The sequence below is a fragment of the Ischnura elegans genome, chromosome 3, assembly GCF_921293095.1.
Source record: "Ischnura elegans chromosome 3, ioIscEleg1.1, whole genome shotgun sequence".
Classification (NCBI taxonomy): Eukaryota; Metazoa; Arthropoda; class Insecta; order Odonata; family Coenagrionidae; genus Ischnura; species Ischnura elegans.
In genome coordinates, this window is record NC_060248.1 from 70775110 (window position 1) to 70795770 (window position 20661).

Sequence of the window (20661 nt, forward strand, 5' to 3'; positions counted from 1 at the left end):
GATTTTGCCGAGTTACTGCCCTTTCAGGGCAAAAATTTCGTGCATTTTGACGTATCTGCCACCGTTTAGCCACAAAATGCCTAATTTGAGTCCGCGTCCGCGAAGAAAATATTCCAACGCCCACGCAGCGTCGCGGATACCAGTGCCGCAGGCCGATCCCTTCCCCTCCACGCTCGCTTCTCCCCCTCCCACGCCTCTAATACAGCAAAATTCATCCCGCGCATACTGCTAGGAGGTCGTTTATCTTTGATAATATAAATCAGAAGATGGTAGAAGGTAAAAAGCGATGCGTAGTGAGACGACTTGTCCTTTATTTTGCGCCTCGTCGGCGTTAAACAAATCGATGTTACCAACTTTTAGAGAAGTTATGAAATAATTTTAGACCTGCGCACGCAGGAAAGGAGACTACGGTCTATGAAGACGCCTCTCGAGTGGCTATGAAGGTTTGGGAACTTAGGTTATGCATTTCTATTCCGGTATTGTCCGACAGCTGTGACTAAATTGATGAATAAGGGTGAAGGCCGCCGGCGTACCCTCCCCGCTCTCCTCTCGAACGCCACAGATGCAACAAAATTCACACCAAGTGCGTCTTTCTTCGTTAGTCTTACTAATATTTGATGTATCAGCATCGTCCAGTGAGGAACAATCACGAAGGAATTACTCAATTACCTGCTTCCCAGTCTGTATTTCTTATGTTAGTGTCATTCCTCGTCTTTTGCAGCTGTCAACAAAGTTTTGGTAAATTCTTTCGCGAATCTCTCGTCCGTATGTATAATAAAAGGAATATTGAAATTTAAATTTGAACTTTCATCAATAGATTTTTAAATTCCACAGCGCTAAGCTCAGATATAGCCGAAGGAACCGGAGTCTCTCTCCAATATATCATCAGCCTGTATGTCGATATTAAAATCCAGCAATGAAAAAAATCTCGGATTGGTCGCCAAACGCATCCTTGCAGAAACGCAAATTGGGTCCCTAGATTACCCTCCCAACGTTCATGTCGCAAATCAAAGTCAACATAGCGCAATTAGCAAAAAGACCACTGTAAGGGATGAAATATGATTTGATGCTTTCCCGGCGAATGATGTGGGTAAACTCTTTTCGGGGTTCAACAAAATTTATCCCTTAGGATGAGCCCCCAGTCGGAGCTTGAAATGTTGGCCATTATGGAAAAATTAACCCGGTGGGAATCCCGAGAAGAGTTTACCCACACTGCAAGGGATGTTGGAATTATGCTTATAGCAAAGGGATGATGCCTCCTTTTTGGGCGGTATTCGCTTGGTACCATCATAATCAAATCCCTTTTAATTCTGTGTATCTAATTTTCACTCGGAAAGGAATCGATAATCGCAGATTTTATAACTTTTGCTAATCCTCCGACGGGGGAGGCAAACCTCCAAAAGTGGGACCCTGTTTCTTCAACTAACACCACTTATTCCCCTCTAAGCTTGTATTGATAAGTCATCTTGCCTTTTTTCATCAAACAAGAGTATAGTCTTTCATTCCAATTAAATGGAACCCTTTGATGACGCCCCTCTTTTCTTATTTACAGGAGTTAGCATCTTTTTCTGTATACGTAAATAATTCTGGTACACTAGCTTTGATGTATCTTACGAAGTTATGACTTTTGCGTTAGCTAAAGTTGCGGAAACGAGCATTGCTGTTGCTTGGTTCTTGCATATACCTCTATCACAGTTGGCAGACGCATTTTCCCCGAAGAAGTTCCAATTTGAGGTTATAGTCCTTAATGTTTATTTCATGAGGAAAGTAGAGATACAAATCGGCCAATTTCTCGCCAGTTTAATTTTATTCGGATGAATTGATGAAGAAAATTTTTTATACTATTTACCCGTACAAGAATTGACGATATCGACTCAACACTCTCCTTTGATTCCCTTTTTTCCTCAGTTGCCGAGTTTCTTTAGGGTTCAATCCAGCAGCCATTATCTTTCTTTTCGTCAGATTGTCTCTCAAAATACTTCTCATTGGGGGAACTTTATGCTCCTCCATGCACTTACACGCAAAAATATCGCATAATTTAAAATGTTCCTTTATAATTGTTTGAGTCTTATACTTCAATAAAACCCACTTTTGGCCTATTACGATTTTCCGTAATTTTTAGTACTTCCTGTGGTACCGCTAAATCCATTTAGTCACATTCATAATGGAAGAGAAGCGCGTCACCATAGTTCGCACACCTTCATAGCCACTCGAGAGGCGTCTTCATAGACCGTAGTCTCCTTTCCTGCGTGCGCAGGTCTAAAATTATTTCATAACTTCTCTAAAAGTTGGTAACATCGATTTGTTTAACGCCGACGAGGCGCAAAATAAGGGACAAGTCGTCTCACTACGCATCGCTTTTTACCTTCTACCATCTTCTGATTTATATTATCAAAGATAAACGACCTCCTAGCAGCATGCGCGGGATGAATTTTGCTGTATTAGAGGCGTGGGAGGGGGAGAAGCGAGCGTGGAGGGGAAGGGATCGGCCTGCGGCACTGGTATCCGCGACGCTGCGTGGGCGTTGGAATATTTTCTTCGCGGACGCGGACTCAAATTAGGCATTTTGTGGCTAAACGGTGGCAGATACGTCAAAATGCACGAAATTTTTGCCCTGAAAGGGCAGTAACTCGGCAAAATCTATAGGGAATGACCATAAAATATTGTATTTTTCGAATTTTGACCCTCCCCCCCTAAATTGCATTTGAGCGAGGGTCAGGGGTTCACGTACAGGTCTCAAATTTTTCAGGCCTCATTTTTGATCGGTCCCACAACTTTTTTTCATTGGGCCAGATGGATTTGAAAAAAATCGATTTTTGCGATCCGCCCTACTGCACACCCCACCCCCACCAAAAGGGAAAAGCCAACTCCGCGTATTACGTTTTTCATCTCGCGGAAGAGGAGGAGGTGATCTCCGCGGTGGCGGCGCGGGAGTCATTGGCGAATGGGATGATAACTTCATTCCCGCCTTCCCCGTCATCCACCTCATCATCAATTCTCTCTCTCTTTTGCAGAGCCCATCCCCCTCCTTTTACCACCCACGCGCCAATGCCGATGACTTCTCCGAACTCTCATACCACGCTCTCGCCTTCCGACACCAAAATGGATACTGCTTCTCCGCGCACCAAAACACCTTTCTTCCCCTGCTGCCAACACGAGCCGAAGAACCGTGTGTCCGGAAGTATCGAGAATGGATCCGTATGGACTTACTCTAAAAATGAGAAGCACACCATTCAATACTTAATACTCGACCTACCTTTCACTAGCTTGGCTATTTCGTCTTAATTCCACTCTAATCGAGATTTCGTAGGTGAAATTATTTTCGTCTCATTAGCATAGATCGCGACATTCAGTAATCTAAAGTTGACTCCATGCCCTATTGAATGTGACGTGACGGCATCAGTAGAAATGAGCGTGGTCGATGGTGATCAATTATTAATGTGAACGGGTATTTAACTAATACTGTCTCAGCTACTAATTCACTCGCATTTCTCATCGACGTATGCCACGAAAATACAGTGTGTTAATTTACGGACAGTTCTCCTTCATGTGGATAACCGATTTGATAGCGAATTACCAGTCATTGAACTCCACGGAATACTGAAAATATATTCATAGTGCAAATTAGAGAAGAGAATAATTTTGGGTAATTCTAAAATATATTTTTGGCGTAGCATGTCATTCGCAAGGTGAGGTATTCTATTCCCGACCGCCAAGTTTGCAGGTACCGGAGAAGATACCTCTGCGCCCTCCTCCTTGCACCATTTGGCAAGTTATTTATTTAACGCTGTCCAAAAACAGCGCAAGACCAATCAGAAAGATGTCACTATAACAAAGAAAACAATCAGCAAATAGTAAGAAAAACGTAAACAACAAAGAACAAAATAATATCCAACTGTATTTATGGCTGATTATTTAAGGCTTAGCGGTGAGAGAAACTTTTCCATTATTGAAAATAAAACATTACACTTTGTTGGTTTCACGAATATTATGATTGAAAACTCATGGCGATGTTATTATGTTGTGAAACTCGGGTCGTGCTTTTTCAAATATATCATTCAACATTATTATCAAATAAACATAGAATGGTAGTATTCATAGAATCATGAGTAGGGGGAATACAATCCAGTGTTCCGACCGATCTTTCTATGCCTTTCCCCTCCGCACCTTCCCCTAGTGTTTTGCTATCCAGCACCCCCTCTTTCCCCACCCCGACTCTCTCCCTCTCAACCCATAAGTTTTCAAATCCCTCAGGTATATCCTTCCAGACTTCTTTCATCTCTTTCGTCGGCTCGATCTCTTTACCGCCCCTACCTCCCTAACATCCTCCTCCCCTTACCCATTGGGACCACCTCCCTCATCTTATACCCCTATTCCAAATCCTCGGCCAAATTCATAGGAACCCCCTCCACTCTCTTCCCTCCCTCCCTTCCCACCTGCTCGAAAATCCTCAATTTTTATCATCGCCATTGCTTCCCCTCCGTTGTTTCACTTTTCATCAGGTTTTGGTTATTCCTATCTCTTTCTGCTCATTTAGACCCCTCTTTTTATTACGCCTCCCTGCCTTTTTATTGCAAAATATGGTTTATCCCCTTCATTTTTTTCTTCCAGATGGAAATGCATGCCCAAATATTTGAATGGATATGCCTCGAGTCTCTGTATCACCTTATCCCGCTGCTACTGTTCTAGTTCATTTCTTCGGCACCGGGTGGACTCCTCTTCTTCCGTTGATGAAACTAATCAGGAATCCGAGGAGCGTATTTTCCTTCATTTTGACGCAAAAAATAATTCTATTCAGGAACTTTTTTCCACTGCATATCGAACGGGCTGCATTGCTAGGCAAGAAGGAAATTTTCATCCGCCTCTTACTACGTTAATTACCAATAAAGTTAATGTTTGGCGTTTCTATATTAAATATCCGGAACATGGGTTCGAGTACTTTTAAAATATTCATTTCGTATTTAAATGTTTGACCTTGGATAGATAGCGATGGTCTTGGTACTTAGTGTGAAGCATGAGGAGAAGACAGAAATTTTATTAAATCCGAACGCGTTTCGGAACATATTTTGACCACGTGGTAGTATGCGTCTACTGGGTGATTATCCCCAAAAAGTTTACAAATTTTCCTAAGAAGAAGATACCTCGGGATATTTGACGAAACTCACTCATTTTACAAGTTTGCGCCGTTAAATTTCGTAGACATATAATAGTTTCATTTGATACAATTTTTTTTACTACGCTTCAGGTAATGACCAGTTCCTGAGGTACAATTGAAATTAATTTTCTCATATTTTAACATTATTTTTATATATATTCTAATAATATTATATTCGATCTAGGCTGTGAATTTGAAATTTATTCTTCTGACTAGTTCTTGGCGGCATATTCAATCAAAATTGAGAGTTTTAATTTAGAACAACGTTTGCGATTCGGGTGAAAGTTTGTGTTTTTTGCCATTTCATAAGGTTTTACTGCTGATTTTATAGCGTATTAAGTTTTGTTATAAGGATGAACCTTCGAAATTTCTTAATCGTAAAAATGAAACCTTTTTCACGGCGTTTCAATTCAATTTATGTTGAGAAATGAAATGATATATGATAATATTCACTCCCATAGTGCGTGGCCTCAAAATCCAATGTCTGCGTGCTCTAAGCTTTCTCGCATTCCCTTGCGTTCAAATCCCTTTTATCTTCCCAATATCTTCTCTCTTATTATTTCCTAAGGGCCTTCACCCCTCCAGTTTCCCTTAATAGTACAATAAATGCCTACAGCTTTGTATTTACCGGTATCCATTCTTTCTTTCCTTTTATATATACATTTTCATTCACGCACTAGCGCACAAGCCACCATTTGGTTTGGGATGTTGGAATAGATTTATATCAACATTTACTGCGTAAAAATATGATATTAGACATGTTTTTGAATAATTTTTACCTACCTGAATGTTTATGATTTTTTTCCGAGAAGCAAATGACTTCGCCCATCCGTTTTAATACGTGATACCTCGAGTATTTTATCAGTTCTAGACATAACAGTGTGCTTGCACAATAATACCTCTTTTGGCATATTGGTAGACATCTATTTTCAATGAATTAGCTATTTATGTCAATCGCGCAATTTCTTTGTGAAAAGTCGTGTATATGTAATCAAAAACACTCACTGTTCGTCCGTGGTGTTTTCATTGTTGATTCAAAGTGGCTGTTTAAAATGAAACTAAAGTGTAAGTAAATTATAACTTTTTCTTGTCACGCATGCCCCCAATTTTCCATGTATACGTTAGTTTGTGAATGTTCCTCGTCTCTGTCTGCTTGAGTGGCAAATAATTGTACTCAAAATCTCTATTTCAGTATTATCGTGAAATGAAGTAAGTTTCGATCCGTCATATATAGAAAATATGATGCTATTGACGCTCAAAAAAGATTTTTGTCTCGGTTTAGCTCCTACTATGAACCCTTCGGTATGTTTTTACCCTCGGAGGTGTAATTGGTAAAATTATGCACTTCTTCACAACAATGCTTTGCCTTGCTGCGTAAAACATGGGAGCAGTCAATAGTTTGTTTGTATCTTGATCTGAACTTCACGTCGTCCGCAAGCTAAAGTGTTCGGGAGAAATTAAAAATTAAGAGCATGAGTAACAGACTTTTAGAAAAGATGTAACTATCACTTAAAACGGACGCAGTTTGAACGTAATGGACACATTTATACAAGTTTCTCTAAATCTTGTGACGACAGTGGAATAGCTGTGGTAAGATCAGTACCGAAGATCAAGTACATGGTCAATGATGAATGGGCGTAAAATGGGACAGGTTGGTTATTTGATAATTTTGGTTTCAGAGATGATTTTTTTCTAGGTACCATAGATAGGTACTTCTTTGGCTTCAAAATTTTTGAATATATGTAGCAACATAAGATAATTTCTATCCATACTTTGAGGAAATGTTTTTGGGTTAAATAATTGCCAATTTTTTCCTCCCAAATCTCTTTATTAACAATGTCTCCGTTGTTCTTTTTTTTCTCCCGCAGCATCTTATGAATCGTGCTATTTTCGATTAACTAATCTTTAAGTATATTTAGTAATGTACATACTTTGAAAGTTAGTAAAATTTATTCAATTATACTTCCAGTTTTGAGTGGAATATGTATTTTTTTCCCGCTCCATATCACCTCAAGAACTGCGCCAAATTTTATGCAAATATTTCTGAATGTATTTTGATGTTGCTTAGAATTTTATTCACCCACATTTTTGTAATTTTTACGCAGTTTTAAATAATAGCTGGTCATTAACTTAAAAAAGGCCAAAATTATCTGTTCATTTCCTCGCAGAAACCTTCTATGAATTCGATTAAAAACAATTTTTTTTAAATCCATCAGTTACCACGAGTATCTTACAATGTTCGTGCTGCGCCTGGAATATACCTGAAGTGATATTGGTATTTTTATATTTGTAAGGCATTAATGGTTCGCTTAATTTGAAGTGCGGGATTTACATATTTATTATTATCCCTTTCGTTCTGTTGACATCCATGGAAGTCCTCCCTCTCCACGTCGCCCTCTTCTGACCGACCGGAGAGTTACGTTTATTTTTTATTTCGTCCCAGCGTTCCCTCCACTCGTGATCCGTCTGCCACTTGAAGACGCGAACGAATATTCGCAAAACGCGATATTCGAGATAAAAATTTCTAAAAGGATACTTTTCTCCTCCCCTCCCCTCTTTCTGCTTTCTTTTCATATCCGACGCTCAAGGAGTGGGGCTATTGATGGGATATGACTCCGTTGGGGGTCGATTGAATAAAGTCAAAGTGACGAGTCTCTCTCCCCCTCTTTCTCTCTTAATGGGTCCGGGAAATATGTACCGGTTCAATGGCGTATTGGAAGTAAATGAGGATGTGTCTGCGGCTGTATGGAGTGCTCGCCTGAACGGAGCGATGCGATGTGTTTTGTGGGGGGAGTGACCCCCTTTTGTGTGTGTATTTATATTTGCTGTGCCTTTTGGACTTGGCCTCGTTCTTTTTTTTTATTTATTCTCTCTCAATGTCTCTGCATCTGGTGAGGCAGAAAAAATAATTGGACCCGATTCCCGTCCCTCTCCTATACACGCGATCAATTCATTTTAAATGAAGCGTTACCTTTGGAGTGTGTCTCATAAAATGTATCGCGCAGGCCATGCTGAAGGTTTGTCTCTTAATCATCCATCCAAGTGCATAGATGAAATAAACAAACACTGTCCTTGATACATTTCGTGGCTTAAGTTAGTTTCCAGGAAGCAATGAATGAATGATGATATATTTGATAGGGTGTGTAAGAGTTGATGGCTGATTTCGGTTTTGAAAAATCTCATGAAAATTATGTCGAAGAATATTTAGAGCGGAAATTTTTATTAGATATTGAAGAGGCTATCCGCCTCGTGTGGTACAGTCTCATGATGATGCTAGATAAATTTAAAGTAATTCATTCTTCATCGGTAACTAAGGTTAGAGAAAATTTCCAATTTCGAAAATGTTATCGAACAAATATATTTTCTAATGCACTAAAAACACTAAGACAGTTTAGGATATATGCTGTTATATTTTTATAATATAGCAAAGCGGAAATATATTATTACTCTAAGAGAGTCCACGCATAATCTATTTTAAACGAAACAGCGATATTGCATGTAGTTCGATCGTCTAGTGCCTAGATTCAGGGGCGCATAGAATTGAAGCACAAATAATTTCTTTTTACTTAAAAAAACTGAGGATTCAGACTTATTCATATCATTAAATACATTTTTGCAATTTACAGTTTCTACGATATCGACCTGTAAATTAATAGCTTTCTATCTCTGTTACAAAAATATTGCATGAAAATGTAGGAATATTTATGAGCATTTTTAGGGTTGTTAATGTTATCAACGTGAAGTTACTTTTGGAGGTTAACAAAATAATTGAAATGCATAAATCAAAAGGGGTTTCGATATAATTCCTCCGGTAGATATCATCGGTTTCTTTTTTTGCAAGAATGGTGAGCAACCAGTTGTGAACTCATAAAGGGTTTCGTTTTTACTTCGACTCCCAAACGACCGAACGTGTTTCATCAATTTTTCTCCTCTCTTTCCTTTCCACATCTGAATTCCAGAAAGTCCCTCTATACTCCTTCCTTTTCCTCATTTTTTTATTACGTCTCCATATCGCTCGAATACATAGAATTGAAATAAAGGTGAGATAAGTTATTTCTTATTTTTTTCGAAATCCCTTTATGTGCATTTATAAACCCTACCCACCCTTTCATATTTGCGAGTCTGTGAGATTCGATACCAAAACACACTTATCCCCCCGACCATTCACTTGCTGCTGCCTTGCGCGCCATCCTTCCTCACCCCCTCGGCGGAGGTCCCTGCCTTAACATCCGCGACTTGCCATTTAACAGCTCGGAAAACCTCTCCAAACTCGCCGCACACTATAATTTCCTTTCAATCAACCCTTCCCACCACAACAGCTCAGTTTCCCTCATCCTTCATCCGTTTTTTCCCATCCCCTTGCTTCTTGTCTTAACTCCCTGTCCATTTCCAATGCCTCCTGAAACCGTTCAGCTTGCGTTTTTTTTATTTAAAGAGATAGGTTACAGACATAGCGATTATATTCTATACCATTTTTCATTTTGTGTATGTTATTGAGATTTGTTATCCTGCATAGTGCCCATTTATAGCAAAGTTTACATCATAAATGAATGAGCATTTACCGTCAGAGATTTATGTAAAGATTTAAGTAAGAAAGTTTCCTTTTTCTTGAATTTATTGACAGCATGTGAAAAATTAGTTCTAAGTGCTTGGTGCTCTAAAAAAATATAATAAAACCGGTTTGACCAACCGCTAAAATTTCCTTCAAGCAAAGATGTATTTCGGTCTATGAGAATAAAATAAAATGGTAAATTTCCACACAATTTTATTTACAAAATACTGACCCGGTTTCGACCTTGATAATGACACTACGTGTCGAAACCGGGTCGGTATTTTGTAAATAAAATTGTGTGGAAATTTACCATTTTATTTTATTTTCATGGATATAAAACATTTCCACCAGATATCGCCGGACACTGTGAATTATATTTCGGTCTGATCGGTGTTCTGTTATTATTCAAAAATATAGGGGCAAAAATTGGTGAAGTGTTTGTTTACGTACATACTAATGTTTATCCTATAATATTAGTGTCATTTTCAAATTGAAATTTCCTGTTAACCGTTAAACCCAAAGAATGAGTACAGGGAATGTGGATATCTCAAACGTTATATCACTGAGTCAACTATTTTTGCTGCTATTTGCCTCCACAGTACATTTTCGGGTAAAAAACATGATTTAATTTCATTTATTAATAGGTGTAAAACCAGTGCGTTGACTAGGCTGGGTTATTTTTTTCATGATTCCTAAGGCAATGACGACGTTTTGTGCTATGGGAACATAATAAATGGCAGATGTCTAACTGTTCGCCTAAGCATTGGAAGGTGATTTTTTAGTGCTGATATTGGAATTTTTTGTGCAGCTTGTGCAGATTGTGCAGCTCTCATGCATAAGGTTGTTTTTTTCAGAACCTCTTCTGATATGGCCCATAAGTAAGGAAAGGGTTTTTATCAAGTAAGGAAATAATATATTTACTATACCAACTTCATCATAAAAATTAACCAATTAGTGGGTTTCAGATAAGGTGCTTTTGACTCAAAAGCGCAGAGTAGTTAACTATTTCATCACAGCTAAACGCCTATAGTAATTTTGTCATTTTTAGTGTATCTATTCAGTCATCTATTCCTCGTCGTAACTGTCATGGATGCCTATGTTTTATGCTTATTTTCGCGTTCGAATATTTTCAAATGTGTTGATCTCTTCTTAGTTGCCACCGCACACGAAAAGGGATGCTGAATATTCATTAATTTAATATTTTCCTCAAATTGAATGATCGTCTTTAGTGCTTTTGTGATAAAAACCTTAGATCTAAATCTCAGGGATTAAATATTAAATTTTTGTTTATGACTGCTTGAATGTTTGTAGGGTTAAAAGTGCACTGCTACCAGCATTGAACCGCTGGCGAATCAGCCTCAATTAGCTTGAGTGATTAAAAACAGGAATATTTATTTGCTTCCTCGGTGATGTTATCTAGATAATACATCGAATCATTTACTGATGGTAATAGATTTCCATTTCCTATAGAAAAGATAAAAATTAGGGGTGGGTTGACAAAATTTGAAGTATATGGAGAGGTATGCAGTAATATGCAACAGATTCATTTACAATACAGTTAGGATCCTGAGACGAACTAGCTGTAATCTAAACACTTACAACGATATTTCTAATTTACTAATTGACTCCTGACATCCAGAAACCCCCTCCGCGAACCCGTTGAGACGGATTTCTACCTGGCATCTAAAGAAATTGGCCTACAGGCCTGTAAGTATGTGAAATAAATAATATTTACACATTCAGATCAAATCTAATATTCCGTAACCCTAATGTAATAGTTAGTTACTTCAGTAATAATTACTTATCAAGGTTCTGGGTATCTTCCAAACTCTTCCATTTATTGAATCGTATACTGGGTTATCAATCCGCATCTCCTGCCGATCCTGTCGTTGGGTCCGCAGCGAAATCTCCTCACCGTAGAAACACGACATCCCAACCTCAAATTTATTTTTATTCACGTCATCACTAGCCTCTCGAATCCCTCCCTCCTCTTCGACTCGGTCCTCGAATACTCGCTTCCCTTAACCCCTGGGCGAGCGGTGCCGCTAACCCCCCAAGCTCGTCCTCGCGTTTTACCCCGCCACACGCACTCATCCCCTCGTCTGCGTGAGCTCTGCCTCCCCCGTCATCGAACACTCCCGTCAGCCTTGTGTCCCCACGCCTTCCCCCGAGAGAGGGGTCGCGCTGCCTCTCCGACCACTCGAGAAACACTCGAACGATACCCTATCAAGTTGTTCGCTTCGCCACTGTGCCACTTCGACTTCCTCACCCTTCATCGGTCGCGGATGCATGGGACGGAATACCAAATCACGAATTAAATAATTTGGCATTCCCCCCCTCTCTTTTTTTGCCTTCACCCTCACGAGAGGGTTCTGACTTAATGAACGCTTTTTTAGGGGGGAGAGGGGAGGGAAACAAGCTTTTATCAAGAGAGGAGTGAGGTATATTTTTATTTATGGTATATTTTTCACCCCCAGCATAAATTACGTGCCTTCGCCAATGATGCATTCAGGTGGGAATATTATGGCTGATTTCTGTCTCACCATTCTGTTAGATGTATCCTGATAATGTTAAATAGTAAAATTAATGGGTTATGTCCATTTGTTACAGCCAAATACTCTTTTGAGAGTGATTCCTTGCCTATTTTCCGAAGAGAAAGCATTTTCAGGACCTCAGAGTTTTGAGGTAGGTACACAATTTTTTTTCTTATAATTGAGAAATCAGCAAATGAATTTTTATACGACTTTATGGAAATCCGGTAACGCTAGTATGTTTTTTTATGATATCATTCTTATCCTTTTCAACTAATGTAATATAAATCCATGGTATTAAGAGGTTTAGCATAAATTATATAGCATATACGTTTTAATTTATCAAATTATTATATTCCTAATTTAACTTTAACCTGCTACAATGTAGCCCAGCTAATACGTTACTTTCACTACGTCAATCCTCAACCTCCATTCTTCCATAACAACCCTCGTGTTAAAACACTGAGTCAGTGAATAGCCAAAATTCTGAGATAAATGTGCCACAATTCTGATTCCTGTCTCACAATATTGATCTTTACCACTGGCGGATCGTTAACAATCATTATAACTGACATAAATTTTCTCTGTGTTTACATTGTTCATTTAATATTTTCATCTGGAATTATGATAAAAAATTGCATCTTTCGTCAGTGCCTCTTAAATCGTGTGTGGTATATAGTATACTCTTCTACGCTTGTAGTTACAAATCATTAGTATTACCTACCCTTAGGGCTTCATGTATCTGTCACGACTTACAGGAGCGAACAAAATTAATGCCTTTATTCATGCACATTTTTTTCCGGAATCTATTTTGCATAGCTGCGGGACCATTGATAGTCTATTAATATAATTTCCCTCTGTCTCCCCGTTTCGACAACCTTCCATCCTCCTATATCCGCTCAATCTCCTCGCACTTGTGCGTCTTACTTCCACCGCATTCCAAAACTTAATCCTCCCTCCCCGCTCCCTTCAGGAATAAAATAATGCAATAATTACAACAACCACTCGGGCCGGCGTCTCCCGTTCCCTCCAAACCCTCTCCCCCCTCCCCTTCTGGTTTCTCCTTCCCTTCAAAAATTTTAATTTTATATTTGCATCCTGGATTTAATTGGAGTATCTCCAACCACTCTGCATACTCTCGCGATGGAGGTATAAAAAATATTTATATATATTTACCCACCCCCACCGGTAAGTTCTACCTTTTCCACACCCCCTTCCTATATTTTTATTTTCCACGCCTGAACCCACATCCTTCCACACAACCCCCTTAGTCCCAGCGACGGAAAAAATAATAATGCTCTCATATCTTCCCTTAACCACCACCGCCGTCACCAGCACGACTCCTTCCACTTCCCAGACGTGACTCTTCTCCCCTTCCGCCCACCCCCATTCATCCGCTATATTTCATCTCTCGTTTTGCATTCATATTTTTCCCATCTCCCCAGAATACCCCGTTCTCAGGAAGAGTATGGCCACGCAACCAGCCTTCCTACGTGGGTTCGCACGTAATTTGTGTTACTTTCTATTCATGTAGCTATTTAAATTATATACTAATATTTATTTATAGGGTGAATCAGTGGCTAAGGCCCTTTTGCACCACTTACTGACGATAAAAAAAGAATAATAATACTGCGCAATTAATTTTTCTACGTGGGTTCGTACGTAATGTGCGTCAGTTTTCCATTCATATAACTATTTTAATTAGATAGTAGTATTAATTTCATTGGGTGCTTCGGCGGCTAAGGCGATTTTTACACCACATGCTTACTTGAAACAAGGAAAATAATAATAATGACACCATCAGTAAAAAACAAGTCCGATTTTAAAATGTGATTAAAAATTTAAAAAGAGTAGCAATTATGCATTTTATTAAAAATATCAGAAGAACGTAAGAATTTGATGAGTCAAAAGTCGTGCTCGGGATTGTCTCCTAGCATTCCAATAGATGGGCGTGTAGGTAGGTCAGGTTATGTCAGGTAGGTTGAGTTATGTTCGAAGTCAGTTCCGGATTATCGTCATATGACGCTCTGTCGTATTGTTAGTGTTCCGTCGGATCGTCAACCTGACAATCCATTCAATAGTCCGAAGGCAAAGGGTAGTCGTGGACGAAAGAAGTGTTTGGTGGTATAAGTCCAAAAAAGAAATTAATTCCCCCGTTGAGATCTTTTTTGAAGAAAACTCCATAGGAAAAAGTTGAGCTCATATTGCTCTCGCCTGAGAATGTGAATCACCCTAACGTACAAGAGTGAGGGACCTTAGGAGAAAGCTCAGTTTTATTCATCACATAAATATTGAATTCGTGAAATAAAGTTCAGAATACATGATAAAGAAGAAAACTCGCCTAATATGGAATTATAATTGATTTTATTAAAAAATAATGGTATTTGCTTTGGAGAGAATAGGCTAATATATTACTTATGGCAAATGGCGACGGTAATATCTGAATCTGATATTTTTATGGTTTATGATATTTACTCCCGTTAATGGTTAGTGGATTATTCATTGAAGTCGCAGGAAAAAGTAAGTAATTGACCTTATATAGTGATATCACCGTTGTTCACCATTGCGTTGGTCGTGTCTGTCCTCTATCTCACCTGTCTATGCAAGGAGTTTTCTTTGCACATACCTCCACCTCCTTTTACGCCACTTTCCCCCACTTTCAACCCCCTAAGACTACTTGAAAAAGCCTCTCAACTTTCTCAAGAGGGTCGGGGCGGAGTTTACGGGTGCCCCGCCGTGCGCGTGCCAAGGATTTCCTCCCTTAGGCGATGGAGCAGCTCGCAGACCACGCGTGTCGAACGAACGAGTAAATAAATTAAAAATTTCCGTGCGTGAGAATCGGCACGGACGAGTGTCATCCCCTCATCTCGGCGTGTCCACGCACGCACTTGATTCCTCTAGGGTGCGTGAGGGTGTGGGCGGTCACCGCCGCTCCTGAAGCAGCCACGAGCCCATTGAGACGTTTTGTCGTGTCTAACCGTGATGAGTCCGCTACTATATCCATTTCGTAGGGCTTCTTGATTTTCGCGATTTAAAGGGCTTCCTAGTTTTTGCATATTTGGAACGACGAGGTGTTGGATACGGTGGGTGAGGAAAGACAGCATCTAAGATTAGATACGGAGGAGACAGAAGGTATGGATGGGGCGAGTATTTGGCGGGGAGGGAATGTTGAAAACAGTGTTAGAGGGTAGAATTCTGGGTAAACGAGGAAGACGAAGGAAGGGTATAGGATTTTTAAATAGAATAAAAAGGATTAGGCTTTTTTTCATATGTATTTAAAAGCACAAATATTGGCATTACTCTGACTTCACCATTATCAGTAAAATATATTCAATGCTGACAAATTTGTCTTATTGAGTCCTTACCGTTGCAGTCATTGACTATAATGTTTAAATGCTATCTTACGGAATAAACCTGCGGGAAACCTGTGTAAATATTAACGTTCATGGCAAGTGCTGAAATTAACACAGTAAAACATATTTAATGGTGACAGAAATGCAGATGTTCCCTAAAATTCTAATAAATTTTAATAAAACCGGCTGATATATTTTAAATATGTATAAAATTGATATTCAGGCCATTTAACTGAATAGAAATTCCCAATTATCTGAGTAGATTTTACGCATGAAAAAAAACGGCTAGTAGTTCATTCTTTAGTAATATCATATTTTAATTCCTATATCATCCTGCTGACGCCATTTTCATCGTGGATCTTGTTTTTCGCACCCTGTGGCTCTTCCTCGCCTCCTTCGACTCAACTTCTTCTCCTTAGCGTACCTCGTCTTCGTGGTGCCATTCTCCTCCTCCTCTCCCCGCGCCCCTCCCCATTTCCCTTTTAGGCACTTCTGCGTCCCTTCCCTCCTCACAATTCCTACTGCCCCCTGCTAATGCCCCCGCCCCCTTGTTTTCTTCCTCGAGTGACTCTGGTTTGCTGCCGACATCGACCGGACGCTTAATTAGTGAGGGAACTGTGAACATGTATTGCACTTGGTTACGGGGAATGAAACGAAGAGAAGCATAGAAAGGGGATGGATAAGTGTGGTATGGAGTGCCTGCATGACATTGGGCTCAGGACCCGGAGCTAATAGTATACCTAGGCAGAATAATCCATTTTCAAAGGGGAAGTCCCATTGGAAGGCTTGAGAATATTTCTCCGTTTTTAAATCAATACAGTTCCGTTCAATGATACCTGGGTCAAACCCAAACAGCATCATATGTCACAAATTTCAATATGCAAACGGAACAGCTACAAACTATTTCCATTGATTTTAAGATAGGATGGCATGCTATTTGTGGATGGCAGCTAACAGATTTGAAGCCACATTTTAATATCAGTGTACTCATGACTTCATTACAACTGAACTTGAAATTATATCAGCAAATTACGCCTAGCTTAAAGAATAAATTAGTGATCAATACCGTTCAATGATCAATGAGGAGGTTTGATTAACCGAAATTGTCTTACCAGCTTTTACCACCTTTAACTCGTTTTCACTTAACTGCAAATAATTTGAACAACCATGATTTTGCCGACATCTTCGTTAACCGAGACTTGTTTAAAATGCCAAATAACCGTTGTTATGCTTATATACACATTTAAGTTCGGTAAGATTTATTTTGCGGCCCTTATAAAGTTTTCTACATTTATACCATACTTGCACCTCAGCGCGCTGCCTCTCTGCCATGAAGTTCTAAATTATGAACATTGAACTCATACCTTGCAGCAAATTTTTTACTATAAAGTTTCCTTATTTTCTTATTCCTGAATGTACATTGCATAAATATATAATCTTGAGAATTAGTCTTCATTAAAGGCTACCTAAAATTGCTTCGTACCGGCAATGTCTTTCTGATACAATGATTAGACTACATAGGCAACATTTTCCTGTGACGTTATCAGCACGAAAAGGGTTAAATTGCTTTTAGATAAAAACTTATATTTTTAATAAATAAAAAATCATTAGTAACAAAAGAGGAAAGTTGGCTGAGAATCGGAGATTGAGTTAGGTGAGGTGTGCGACAGAGATTGGTATTTTAGAGATATTACCCTCGAATTAGCGAGAAGAGGCATTTGGATACCTGGGATAGGTCTACGAATGTCTTCGGTGGGAGGATTGGAAGTACTTATAGGTCCCTTTCTTGGGAATTTTGCAAACGTTATCAGGAACATTTTCGTAGTACACGCGGTAACCATGTCTGTGTGTATTTTAAATTAGCCTAAAGGGTTTCATTTAAATAGCCGAGTTTTGGCCTAAGAATATTCTTACCATTATACTGTCCCACGTTATTTTTGTAAATTCTTAATTGAACACCCAATTTCTTTTTATGACCAATCAATTTGTACCTCGACTATCAAAAATCAACCTTTTCGCATTAGGTACTACGTGTTCTAGTATGGGAAATGATGTTACTTTGTACTTTTCCGCATAAATATTTATTTCATAGGAGTCAGAATGTTTCACTGCACTGCAGCATAATCAGGACTGCCTACGTAATTTAACTACCGTCAAGTTTTTCATCTTGCTCAGATGATTTGATGTCACTTAACATGTACTAATAAAATATAGAAATATTCAAAGTAAATTAATGCGAACTCTCAATTAATACAAGTTTCACATGGTCCATATTTTCAGGACATACAGTATTTTAAAGAAAGAATTGCTCAAGTATGCATGGTATACAATGATTAGTTGTGATGCCGGTCATGGCTTATTGTACTCATTAGTTCTCCCAGTGACGTTAGGTGTTTTCAGGTTTATATTTGTTTTGTAAAAGCTTGGAGTGCTTGACCCAGGAGGAAACGTTATTAAGGATAATAATTGTGTAATGAGAAATTACGCCATACTCTGACTATTTTGAGTGATAAGAAGCCCACGCGGAAGGATTTGCTTCCAGCCATACTTAATGAATAATGATGACAACCTGTATTTCATGGTAACGAGTTTAATAATTATTTTGCGTCGAAATGGTGTCCCCAGACTCGCTTGGAGTGCGTTTTGAGGGTGCCGTGGCCGGAAATCGTGGTCTGTCGAATCCATTCTCCATCTGTTGATGACCAAGATGCATTGTGCATTCGCTTCCGCTCCCGTTGAATAGAGGATGACCAAATTTAATAATGACCACCGCAGTGCGAGAGGCTTTTGTTACGAATCTGTTCAGCAATATTTTGTGCGGATTTTCCTTCTCCTTTTGAGCTTCGTGAATAAAATGTGCGATGGATAAGGCTGCATTTCACGTGCAAGCGTTCAATTAGTATGAAGGTATGTCTTGTTAAGAGATTTAAAAAAATATCTCGTAGAATATGATGTGGTGCGAGTACTCTATGGAATTGAAGGACTGGCTTAGTTACATCTATATTTTTTCCTGCAGACGTAATAGGTGCTGCTTTATAATTTACGGGCGTAGAGCACTTATGTTTCCTTCGTGTGTTCAAATTATGATGAGTGAAATGTTCATTATATTCCAGTAGCGATCACAGTTGTAGTTCTGTTTTTACTCCCATTCACTTTACAGTGTATTAACTTGAAATCCTAGAATTGCTGATTAGAAACGGAGGCTCATAGATTGATTAGTCAAATAAAATATTTCTTATGAATTTTATGCCATTAGCCGTGCATTAATTCCAAGTTTAAGATATCAGAATGATAAAGTTTTCGATTTGAATCAAGCGATTATGTCGGCCTCGGTGGCGCCACGGTAGAGGCCTTCCGAGCAAGAGATCGCGGGTTCGAGTTCCGCCTGGGTGGGTTTCCTCTATTCAGGGCATGGTTGATTGTTTAAGTTTAATTGTGAAATTCGTTGAATAAACCCGGTATAAAATGGCCAATTCAGCTTATTCGGTGGTTTGGGAATAAAATAAAAATAAAAAAGGCAATTTTTTTAATGTGTATTTGGCAACCTTAGTCATATTCACATATGAAGGTGGTGAATAGATTATAATTTATTTCATGGGGATTAAAGCTTCAGTTATGTTGAATTCTGATAATTCCTTCGATGTAAAGTTAAACACGGAAGATGTGCAATACCTCTATCTGCCATGGTCTCCTTGGTCTCTTTTAGCTGTAACACTGTGGTAAATTGGAATTGTGGCTAATTATAGTTTCCATGAATTCTCAGCCTTAAGAACTTGAGAAAACGTTTTTTCATCTAAGAATACATAAAAGAATAGTATCAAAAATATGTCTCTAGCTAATCATCATCTTCTATCCGAGAATTGGCTTGACGTAGGTTTTGTAATCCTGTCAGGTAATGCTGTAATACGTAGGTAAATAATTCCTTTGCTTTGTATCCTTCATCACCTCCATATATCGATTGTAAGGCCCTCTATTTACTTCCGTTAATCTCTTCCCCTCGTCCTTAAATGATAGTTTTCATCATTTAAGTTTGATTTTGAGACTAATTTAGCTTGCTTATTCCGTCTCAAGGTTTCCAAAGTAAAATGGATAGTAATGGTATTAATACGTAACATATGTTTGACAAATAGGGCACACTTAATGCAAAAATATTGCATCGTGCTTTATAGAAATGGCAGTTGAGACTAAAGTTCGATTATTGAGACTTTGTAGCGAAGTGGCAAAACCGCATGGTGACGATTGGTTGCGAAGTTTAAAGAGTGGCCCACTCTGCATGTTTTCGCGGGTATCCCTGGAAATCCATCGCCCGAAGCTAACGAGGTGAAATCTTGGCGACTCCTTTTTATCCTTTGAGGAAAAAAATAGAAGGAGTAGAGGAAAATGGCTATGAAATGTGGAAGAGTTTGAATATCTTAGAATGATAGTGAGGATAATCGGAGAATTGAATACGATTCACCAGAGTGCGGGAGGGCGCGGTATTTTCTAATATTAATTAAACGCGATAATTTTGAAATTAGATGTCCGACCTGAGAGTGGTCTCCAGAAGATGAAGGCATGAAGTGGCGAAAGGACGAGATATGAGGTTGACGTGCGCATAATTAACAACATATTTTTTCTAGATATTATTATATTTTGTGTGCCCAAATATCTTGCTCGCGTGTTTGTGCATGTTCGCGAGATGGAAGGGAAGTGAGAGGTAGGTGAAGAGAGGGAAAGAGCGAGAGGGAAGAAGAGAATTCTATAAGAGTTTTCGTGAATGAAGGGTCGTGAAGTCGCTGAAGACGTCTCGCGTCCTTAATTCGACTCAGCATCTTCTTGCGGCGATGGCGTTTCCACCTCTCGAGTAATTGAGAACTTACCTTTTCACCCACTCCCCGCTCCTCCACCTCCCTTTTCCCTGCGTCTCAACGAAAAAGTAGGAGGAGAAAAAGAAACCCTTTCCTCTTGATTCGTAACCAGGCGACATCCCACTCTGTCATGCTGTTTCCACCCGCTACAGGCAACCTTTCGTGCTTAATCCCCATCCTCCAAACCCCGTGCTCCAACCATAAAGTCGCCTCCTTCCCTAAC